The following is an 11,469-nucleotide window of genomic DNA, read 5'->3' on the forward strand; positions in this document are numbered from 1 at the left end:
AGATGAGTTTCCTCTTTATTTCTACAAACAATTGTTTGCAAAATTTCATTTACATCATGATGTTGATTATAAAGATTTTCCAGGTCATGCTAGACAAGGCCTCAGCCGATTTTCAGAGAGATTTACACCTATGGACACCCCTGTGCCTGTTAATAAATGAGTAATGGTGGGTCCAAAGGTCATGCTGTGAGGTCCATAGATGACTACTATAGGTTTGACTATTCTTGATAATAGAGTTAGGAGTCAGATATTTTCTAGCATTTCCATAGTTGCCACACACTTATAGGAGATATCTTTAGATAGATGTGGCAGATATATGTTATGATCTTGTGGTCCCATTTCGACAGGTGCATCCTCTAGTACAGGAGCTGATGGTTTGTATGAGATAGTAGATATACCATGGCCACTAGAGGTTTTGGCTATATTAGATGTGGATGTATTGCATCATATGGCATCTTATTTAGCATATGATCTTCTTGGTTCATATTAGGCCTTGTTGACAGTCACGGGGATTCCTCTTCGTGACATTAGTGGACACATCAGCCATATTTTGTCACACACTATAGGATCACAACCCTCACAGAGACAGGAGGATATCTCTACAAATTCTACAACACCTACTCCTATAGAGGGCCATACAACACCTATCCCCACATCTATTCAGGATCCTATAGCACCTGCTCCTGCACAACCTGGCCTTATAGAACTTGCATTCCGTGATTCAGATATTATTCTATTACTACATGATTTCGATATCAGTCAGATTGGTAGAGCATTACATGATGCTATTGTAAATGTTATAAATTTATATATGTTTACACTTATTTGTTACTATAATTTACACATGTATATAGTTTGTTTAGCGTACTCAAGATCTTTTATATGTATGTACTTAGGTCTATACATACATATTCTTGAGTGATTCATCTTAACCTGTGTACATGTACATGTGTTCTATAGGGTCTTAGTGATAGTCTGTTGCATTTTGGAGATCTTCAGACACCGATAGATCCTACATGACATGAGTCATAGGTATGTTATGTATTTTTTATTATATATTTGATAGATATATATTGTACATATGATATAATACATGCACTTATACATGTATAATTTTATAATTTTACAAATATCTTTCATCTGGCACAGGGTTCAGATTAGATTGTAGAGCCTTTTTGGGTCTGGGATTAGGAGGGGGATGTGGTTGACCTTAGTTTACATGTCTATTTCATTGATGTTGGGACACACACACACACACACACATACACACACACACACACACACACACACACACACACACACACACACACACACACATGTCATTTCAGATGCTTTGATATGGAGATGTATGTTATTTCATATACTTTTATTTGGATATGTATGTTATTTTAGATACAATTAGATTATTCCAGATACTTTTATATGGATATACATGTTATTTCAGATACATTTGATACATGTGGTATTTTAGAGACATTTGATGTGGTATTTTGGAGACATTTTATATGGTATATTGGATACATTTTACATGGGTACATACATTATTTCATAAATGTGTTATTTTACATAGATGTACATATAATGTTCATGTTGAATGCATGTATGTTTTCAATATTCATATTTTTATTTCATAGATCATGTGTTATTTTGTAATGTATGTGTTACAATATTTAATCAATAAATTTAATACATATTTAAGAACATAAAGAGTACTAGTTAATGTCTTATGTACATGTTAAATTGATCTTTTAATGTCCTAATCTTTTATGTTTATGTATGTGTTATTCATGTTTATGTATATGTTATTCATCTTAATGCCTTAATCTAAGTGTAATTAACTATATTTAATGACATGTCTTAAGGGGAGATTCTAAATTATACATAAGAATGTAGATTAAAATGTATTTTTTATTTTATAGATGTATGTATATATGTTCATGTTAAAAGTAGACATGTATGTTTTCAATATTCATGTTTATGTATATGTTATTGTTTTTAATGCCTTAATCTAAGTATAATTAACTATATTTAATGACATGTCTTAAGGGGAGATCCTAAATTATACATTTATAAGAATGTAGATTAATGCATAGGTAAGAATATACAAGAACATATAAAGAGTATGACCTAAATGATGCATGTTACAACATTTAATTAATAAAAGTTAATACATATAAGAACATAAAGACTATATACATAAATACATAAGAGCATTACCAATCATAAGAAAACATAAACAATGTATATAAATACATACAAATACTAAAGGGGTTGTCTTAAGGAGAGGTCCTAAAAGGTCGTACTAAGGGGATGTCCTAATAGGTGGTCTTAAGGGGAGGTTAGGTAATAGGTAGTCCTAAGGGGAGGTCCTAAGAGGTTGTCTTGAGAGGAAGTCCTAGGAGGTTTTCTTAAGTGAGATATCCATGTCTAATTTAAATAAAAATAACTTGAAACATGTCCAATTTCACATATCCAAGATAAATGATCCAATGTATACAAATTTATTAAACAAATATCCTATCAACATTAAATGTGAAAGTATAAGAGCTATATAGACATAGCTAAACTAGAGCTTCACAATAAGTACATAGGTAAACTAGAGCTCCACAAACATTGTATTGTTAGGATCCTCTCTAGCTTTTATTATCTCTAGAAATTTTTCATGTTCTTCAATAGACAGTTTCCACTTTTGATTTCCATGATGTCCTCTTCTTTGTATTGCTTCAAATTGTATCATTGTTGCTATAACATGGTTACTATAATGTAAAACTTTTCCTCCAGGCTTATATTCAATAAATTCAATACCACTGTCAATTACCCTTGTTTGTTGATAATATATTCCTTCATCCAATTGGATATGATTGTTCATCAGCATCTATAGTTCCTTGTAGTTGTATATGAGCAATGTTAGTATGCTAATAGAAACCAAATTTAAATAAAGCTTCTACAAACTAAACAAAATTCATAAACTTCAAGATAGACTAAGATGAACTCTCAATTGAGAATATGAGCCATTAATGGACTCTCTCAATGAGAAGCTCTCTTGTTGAGTGGCTTTGTCTAAATAGATAGGATGTATGCTCAAGCTTATGCTTCAAAAAGGGCTTCAAATGGAGTTGGAATTTGGATGTGAGTGTATGGTTTGGATGTAAAATGGCTTCTCAAAATGGCATTATGACTTTACTTCATGGATTGTGTTATTTTGCAAAGGGGAAGGATCCAATTTATAGGCAAGAGGCTTGAGGGATTGAGGGCTAAGATGCAAGGATGGGAAAAAGCTTATGGAGGGCTTAGATTGCATGAGAGGAGAGCACATGGATTGTGCTTCCTTATAGCCAATCAAGGAGTGACACATGTCACATGGTGAGAGGATGGAGGAAAGGGGAAGGATGAGTCAACAAAGGAGGCTCAAGGGATAAAATCTTCATAAAGACCCTCATAATGACTTGTAAGAGCAATAAAAGGGCTTGTAAGAGTCATTTATGACCTAGTGGACTTCATAAAGTTTTATGGTTGAGATATTTTGAGGGTGATGAGAGCAATTTCGACTTGGACTTGATTAGGAAGGTTTTAAGCTTGTTTAGGCTTGTGCAAATGATTAGAGGATGGATTAGGATGGTTTAGGATTAGCTTAGGGATAGGCAAGTGGATGGCATTTAATGAGGGTGGGTGAAGGAGGAGATATTTATTAAAACCTTTTTAATAAACATGAGGATTAATATTTAATCTTAATTAAATATTTTGAGTTGGGATTAGGGGTAGGAAATGATGGGATTAGCCTTTAATCAAAATTAAAGAAGGATTAGAAGATTTTGGAAGAGGTTATTGGTCATAAGGAAATTGGCCAAGTTTTGGGCAAAAAATAAATTTTTTATTTATTTTAGGATTTTTGGTCAATTTATTAATTAAATAATTAATAAATAAGGAAATAATGTTTAAATAAGATTTAAACATTTTTGGGAGGGATTCCTTAATTAAATATTTTTAATTAAGATAAAGGGATTTAATGGCATAAAAATTAATTAATTAATTAATTAAATAATTAATTAATAAATGATGATGTCATCAAGAATTTTTTAGAAAATAAAAATACTTTATTTTCTAAAGGTTTTTTAGGTGTCTACAGTAGCAACTTGTGTTTTGCTTTTGTGCATCTTAAAAGATAATAGTCCACATTTTTCGCATTATCTAGTAAGGCTTGAACTGCAAAAATATCTCCAGCATGTATATAAAAATAGATAAATATAAATTAATTTTAAAATGAATATACATACATACATACATACATACATACATACATACATACATATATATATTCACACAAACATGCCATAACTAAATTAAAAATGTGCTCATAATGAGCTGAATATATAGCATCATGAATGTTAATGTCAATGTCAACATCTTCAAAAGGAGGCTTTCTAACTATCTCCTTCAAATCCCAATGTGAAACATATCCATTCACAATATTTTTACATACTCACTGGATTGTCCTTAATGCAGTCATCACAAAAACATGTTTTCTCTCTTACTTTAATTACTAGAGGTTTATGGTTTTCTGTAGTCATCACTTGATGTAAACTTCTAATACTAGAAATCATTTGACAATTGTAAGGATGAGATCGATCTATATCTGTTACAAATACGAAAATTAATTCTCATATTTTAAAATAAATATTTAATAAAAAACTCAAGAATTTGAAAAATACATTAAAAATAAACATAAAGTTCACCTTTCACTTCCCAAAAGTAACACTTATTGTATTTAGTATCTCGAGTAGTAGAATGAACTTTGCACCATTAAAAGATTTGATTTGCACTCTCTATCCTATTCCCTGTATGTACATACAACATGCATATATATAATTTAAAATATATGCCACTAGTATTAAACATGCACATTAAATGCATATTTACCTACAAGTTCATGTTGTCGAAGTGCATGCTTTATGCATGCTTCTGCTCCATCATGCTCCCCTTTTCCATGTCCACCTTCAAAGAAATTCTATAAAAACCTAACATTGGTTCTAACATGTTGCATTGCTAACCGATTAAATGCTTTTGCAGATTTGAATTGTCCTGTGAACATGAAATGATAAATAGAAACAATTATTTTTGTACATATATCAAATCGAAATAGGCATGTACAAATAAATATAAGTTAAAATATTTAGTTAAATAAATGTGTAAGTTCATGTATACTAACCTACACATCCATCAGACCAAATCTAGTGCTTTGAAACATTTATTCCACGATTTCTAAGATCTTCATAAAACATTGCAAAACAATGAGGCACATAACTCCTATCATGAACTCTATCATCACTAATATAAAAATGAACCTCTTTGATGGTGATGCATTCATTTTCATCCAACCTTTCTATCTCATCCACCTCAAATTGTGCATGTCTATAGGTCACTTGCACAAATATTGCAACTTGTTCAGAATGATAATATTGCCCTTAAAGCTCTGTTTGAGGTGCAAATGTATAATTCTCAGAAACATCTACAATTGGAAGCATACAACTAGGTGGAAAACAATTTTTGGAATCACGAAACTATTTAGCTTGCCATCATGCACCATGACAATGTTGGATATGTGGATATATCAATGGACAAAACGTGGTCATAGACTCATCATAACACAATTCACTCTCCTTCAATACAATTTTTTTGGATTCATCTCCTATCTTACTTTGGTATGTCTCATATTCATATCTCATCCATGAAACTAGTATCGATTCATTAATATTCTCAATTTGCATTGAAAATTTGCCTAAATCTCCACAATCTTCACACTGATTTTTGATGCATTGCACTTTGAACTCATCTGAATCTTCTAATTTATCACATAATATGGACTTCACAAATTGTGTTGTACTACTAGGGATGACCAAATTAGGATCAAGTACTGCCATAACTTTTTTATATGATTGCAAGTGTAGACCAAATTCAACATGATTTCAACAAAAACAAGTTTCACGCATCTAATTTATGTGTACAAAGGAAGGATGCAAACTCTCGAACATTTTCTGACATATTTTGTCATTTGAAAATTCTTGCTTGAATGTTTGAAATAATTCACTTGGAGTTATATCTATGAAATGTTTTGGCTGTTCAATTTTGGCCCCTATCTCTTGATCTTTAATTTTTTTAGTATCACATCTGTTGGAAGAAACACGAGAAAGTGTGGTCCAAAATTCAATAACTTGTCTTTTTACATCTTCAAAAATTTTATCTTTACGAGGAACTCTACAAATATTCGCCCAGTTGTTCTCAATGTTATCATCTAGCATATTTCTCTTGATATATCTCTAAACAATTCTTCTAGATATATGTAGTACATCAAAAATTGCACGTACTTATTTTCTATGTGTCAATTTTCTACTAGATATAATAGTCATCAATGCTTTATGTGCATTACTCAAATCACCTCCTTGAGTTGTGTTGTCAATTTTGTTGTAAAAATTTTGTAAATTTTCAACTATTGTTTTATTAATATTATGCATGTGGTTTTTCTTATTATCAACACCCAACAACTCTAAAACAGGTCTCATATCTTTTCTCCTAAATAACTTGACAAATAATTGTGCCTATCCAAATATACTTTTATCTTTGAAATATTTATCTCACATGTTTTGACAATGCTTTCTAATAGTGTCATCATTTATCATGTCTTTTGACGGAATTTGGTTAAAAAGTAGTTCCTATTCCAAATCCATCAAATTTGCTATGCCTTCTAATTATTTTCTATCATTAGAAGTGCCAATTTCTTCCTCTTCATTACTTTCATTTTCTTCATGAATCTAATCCTCTTCAAGAATTTCAGTAGGTTGGTTTTGGTTACGTTTTGTATGACCTTTCATTTTGTGATCTCTTATTCTATCATATTTCTTTGATCTTTTCCTTTTACTGCCCATTGAATAGTTTAATCTATAGAAAAAAAAAAATTAATTTAGATTTCACTAAATACTGGCTAATGCTTCAATATATAATACATAAAAATAAGTAGATAGGAAAAAACACCTTAAAAATACTCGATCCTTTGTAGTTCTAGCTAAATATGTGAAATAGTTGCTGAAAATGGCTTCAAAAATCATTGTCTTCCAAAAAAGCTCTTTTATTTTTCATTGTTTTCTAGATTTTATTTTATAGCAAACTGTCAAATTAACTGCTGGTGGTTTGATAGGCCAATGGGGGTTATGGCCGAAATCCTTTCAGCCAAAAGGGTTACAATTGAAATGGTTTCGGCCATAATTGTCTATGTGGTAACCACACAAGAAAAAATAAGAACTTCTGTAAACATCTCACTTTGAAGGCTAATTTGATCTATTAAAATGAAGTTTTTTTTAAAACTAAAAATATACTTCCTTGAAATCAAGATTATGATCATATAAATTTTTAATTATTTTGGTTATGGATAATATATTATATTTTGAAAATATTACAAGTAGGTATTTTAAGATTTAGGAAGATGTCTATTCAAAAATAGAAAAAAATAGTAAATCATGTTCAAAAAATATTATTTTTTAATGCTGCACTAGAGGAGAGAGACTTCTTCAAGAATATGTAATTTATTTTAAAAAATATGTAGATTTGATGGAAAAAGTTTGATGGGAGAAAAAAAACTATCAATTTCTAATAACTTTGACTTTGACCAATTATAACTAGATATTCATGTCAATTTTAACATATTCCCTAATCAGACCAAAATATGATCATTTGCATATATTTATTTGACAAGAAAAACTCTATATTTTCAGCATTTTAAAAAAATTAAAAAAATAGACCTCAAAAATAAATAAAATTTTCACTCAATTTTTTTAAAAAAATTACAGACATAAACTTCATCCAATTTTACACATTTCATTAGTTTACATCATCTTCAAATTCTAAACACAAATGCCACTTTTATGTCATTAAATTTGAAGAGTTTAAATTCTGATATCACTTTTCTTTATAAAAGGTGACATAGGTTTGTGCTTTTACCCAATCATGTTGAGTTTCATCTTTATTTGCAATCTTATAGAAAAGCTATGACAACACTTAAGCCAAATTTGATAATTCCTAGAAGCACAAAACAATTTGTCAAGTATATGTTATGTGATATTTCTGAAGAGTTAGAGGAATTCAATGTACAAATTGTGGAGTGTTAAAGAAATTTCCTATTGAAATGAAAAATATTGATGTTTCAACACTGGTTGTGTGGAATATATTTGAGTATGAGATATACCAAATAAAGAATATAGATGAATCTAAAAAATAGCATTGAAGGAGAGAAATTTTCCATATGGTGAGTTTATGGACAAATTCAAGACTATGATTTATCCACACATCCAACATTGTCATGGTGCAAGATGGCAAGCTAAACAATTTTGAGATTCAAAAAATAATTTCCCACTAGGATGTATTCTGTCAATTGAAGACTTTTTTGAAAATTATACAAGTTTTCCCCTCAATCTGAAATTCAAGCTAAATATTATCACTTAGATCAAGTTGAAAATTTTGTACAAGTTATTTACATACATGCACAATTTGACATGGATAGGATATAAAGTATTGATCCAGACGATAACATTATAATAAAGGAGGTATATTTTTGTATCAGTGATGATAGGGTTCACGATAGGAGCTATGTAACTCATTCTTTTGGAATGTTCTTGAATGACCTTGCAAATCATGAGATAAGTGCTTTAGAACAATGGATTTGGTTTGATGGTTGTGCAAGTATGTATATTTGAAAGTTAAAATTTTAGGTTAAATCATGTAATACTTAATTAAATGAACAAATATGTACATAAATTTGATTAGTCATAAATTTGTTTATTTTTTTTTTCATAGGACAATTTAAGTCTGCAAAAGCATTGAATTGAATTGCAACACAACATGCCGGATGAAATGTTAAGTTTATTTGGAACTTCTTCGAAAGTGGTCATGGAAAAGAAGAGTATGATGGAGAAGGAGCATGTGTGAAGTATGCACTTTGCTAACATGAACTTTCAGGTATTGTATTGATATGTAATAATCAAATTTGATGTATATGAGCATCTTCTATAATTATTTTATATTTTGTTAAAATTCATACAATTTTCTTTTCTATACAAGTGTAAAGATAGAGAAAGCAAATCAAGTTGTTGAATGGTGCAAATTTAATTTTTCTCCTTGAGACACAACATATAATAAACATTTTTTTGGAAAGTGAAAGGTAAGCTTGATATTTTTCTTTGATGTGATTTCTTTTATATTTTGAATTAAAAGTAAGAATGCTGACATAGAAATTGGTAAATTTAATGTGTTATGGATATTGATCTATTGAATCCTTACAATTGTCAACCAATTGTTGGAATTAGAAGATTGCATCAATTGATGACAATAGGACAACAAAAACCTCCAGTAATTCAAGTAAGAGAAAAATCATGTTTTTGTGATGCCTACATTAATAAAAATGCACTGAGTCAATGCGAGAATATTGCAAATGAGTATGTCTCAGAGTGGAAGTAGAAAGAGATTATCAAAATTCATCCTTATGAAGAAGATGAAAATGACATATACATTCATAATCCTATGTATTCAATTGATTATGAGTGATTTTTTGATTTAGCTATTCCATGTGTGTCTTTACAAACATGTTTCATTTTTATATTTAATTGTCTTCATATTTATTTATTTATAGCCCATTAATTTTTACATCTGTAGGTGACATCTTTAATGTGTACATGTGGATCTTGAAAATGTAGAATATTATGTACTAATATGCACACAACTTGGGAAACTCAAGTTGATCGAACCAACTATAGATGATGATAACCAATCATATCCAATTGGTTCAATGGTTATTGAAGGTATAGATTATCCCCTTATGAGTTCTATACAAGTAATGAGAGAGAGAGAGAGAGAGAGAGAGAGAGAGAGAGAGAGAGAGAGAGAGAGAGAGAGAGAGAGAGAGAGAGAGAGATTGTAAATATTTATTTCTTTTGTACATTATTAAGAATAGTTAATAAAGTCAATCTTATTTTGTAGGCACCTATTATCAACAGATGAAAATTGACCAAAATGGTGTTCAATTTGTTGAATATATGCTTGGCCAAAACACTTTACATTACAACTACTTGGTTATAGCCACAAAGATTCAGTTCGATAGAGTGCCAAAAAAAGGATGTAGCAAACCAAAGTGGAGGTTAGTTATTGAGGAGCATGAAAAGTTGTTGGAATAATTAAAGATAGAGAGGATCCAGACCATATGTATCAAGAGCTCTATGTTAAGAAGTAGTTATATTTCATTGCTTTGATATTTTTCTTATATGTCTATAGTACTTAGATCTACACATGTACAAGTTACCTATACACATGTACATGCATTGAAGCATTACACATGTTGATCTCATTACCTATTCAATATATATGTGTGTTTATATATTTCTATATTTCAATATGTATTCTCTTATGTCTACATAGGTGTACATACATACATATTTCATTTCTTTAGATGAAATAGTTATATAGAGGTGCAAATAAAAATTTCAATAGTATATATATGTTGGAAATAATTCTTCAATTGTATATTTTCATTGATGTTTACACAAATGCCAATATTAACCAATCAATGTAGTGTTTGCAGTATTAACCTTGTATATATCTCAATATTAACCTAGCATTTAGTGTTGATATAAGATTATTTTGAAGTGAGAAACCTCTAATTGAACAATAATTATTTTGTCAATGATTTCAAACTTGCTACCTGCTAGTGAGACAATTATTTTTTCGTCTGAAAGCTATCATTTAGTTGATTGATGAAGAGGATTTGAAAAGAGGAGATAACAATAGCACCTAGAGAAAGTTTGAGTTATTTGGTATGTAAAAGAAGCACTAAGACTAAGTAAGACATTGATACTATAATGAATTGTTTATCTACTTAAAGTCTAGAATGAAAGATTACTCAAGATAAGACTGAAAGAAGATCAAGTATAAAAAGTGTTTGCCAAACCTTCTCGAGAGGTAAGTGCAAGCCAAGCAGAAATTAGTGGATGCCGAGTGAAAAACAAGAGGTGCCAAGAAAAGATGAAAATTAGTGCAAGCCAAGTGATTGTTAATATATGTCGAGTGAAGTTTAGTTGATGCTGAGCATTAGTAAACTTTAGTGTTTACCCAGTAAACTAGTGTAAGATGAGTGGAAGAATAGTATAGAAGCTGAGTGACAAAATATTGATGCCGAGTGCCAATATTCATGTTAAATCATAGATTTGACAAATTTGAGCTGACTATTTTGTTTTCTTGAGTTATGTGAAGCATGTGGAAGATAACTATGATGAGCTGGTGGTATAGAACTCAAGGTAAACCATTTTTTGGTGAATTTAAGGAAGATTGACAAAGAAATTTCTAGAGGATGCAAATGGAAATGTGGGTAGATTCATTGTATCCTACCTAATCCTACCTAACCCTAAAATGGACTATTGTGGTTAAGTAGAAAAA

Source organism: Cupressus sempervirens, chromosome 11, assembly GCF_028749045.1.
Source record: "Cupressus sempervirens isolate cs-2001-9-10 chromosome 11, ASM2874904v1, whole genome shotgun sequence".
NCBI classification, from domain to species: Eukaryota; Viridiplantae; Streptophyta; class Pinopsida; order Cupressales; family Cupressaceae; genus Cupressus; species Cupressus sempervirens.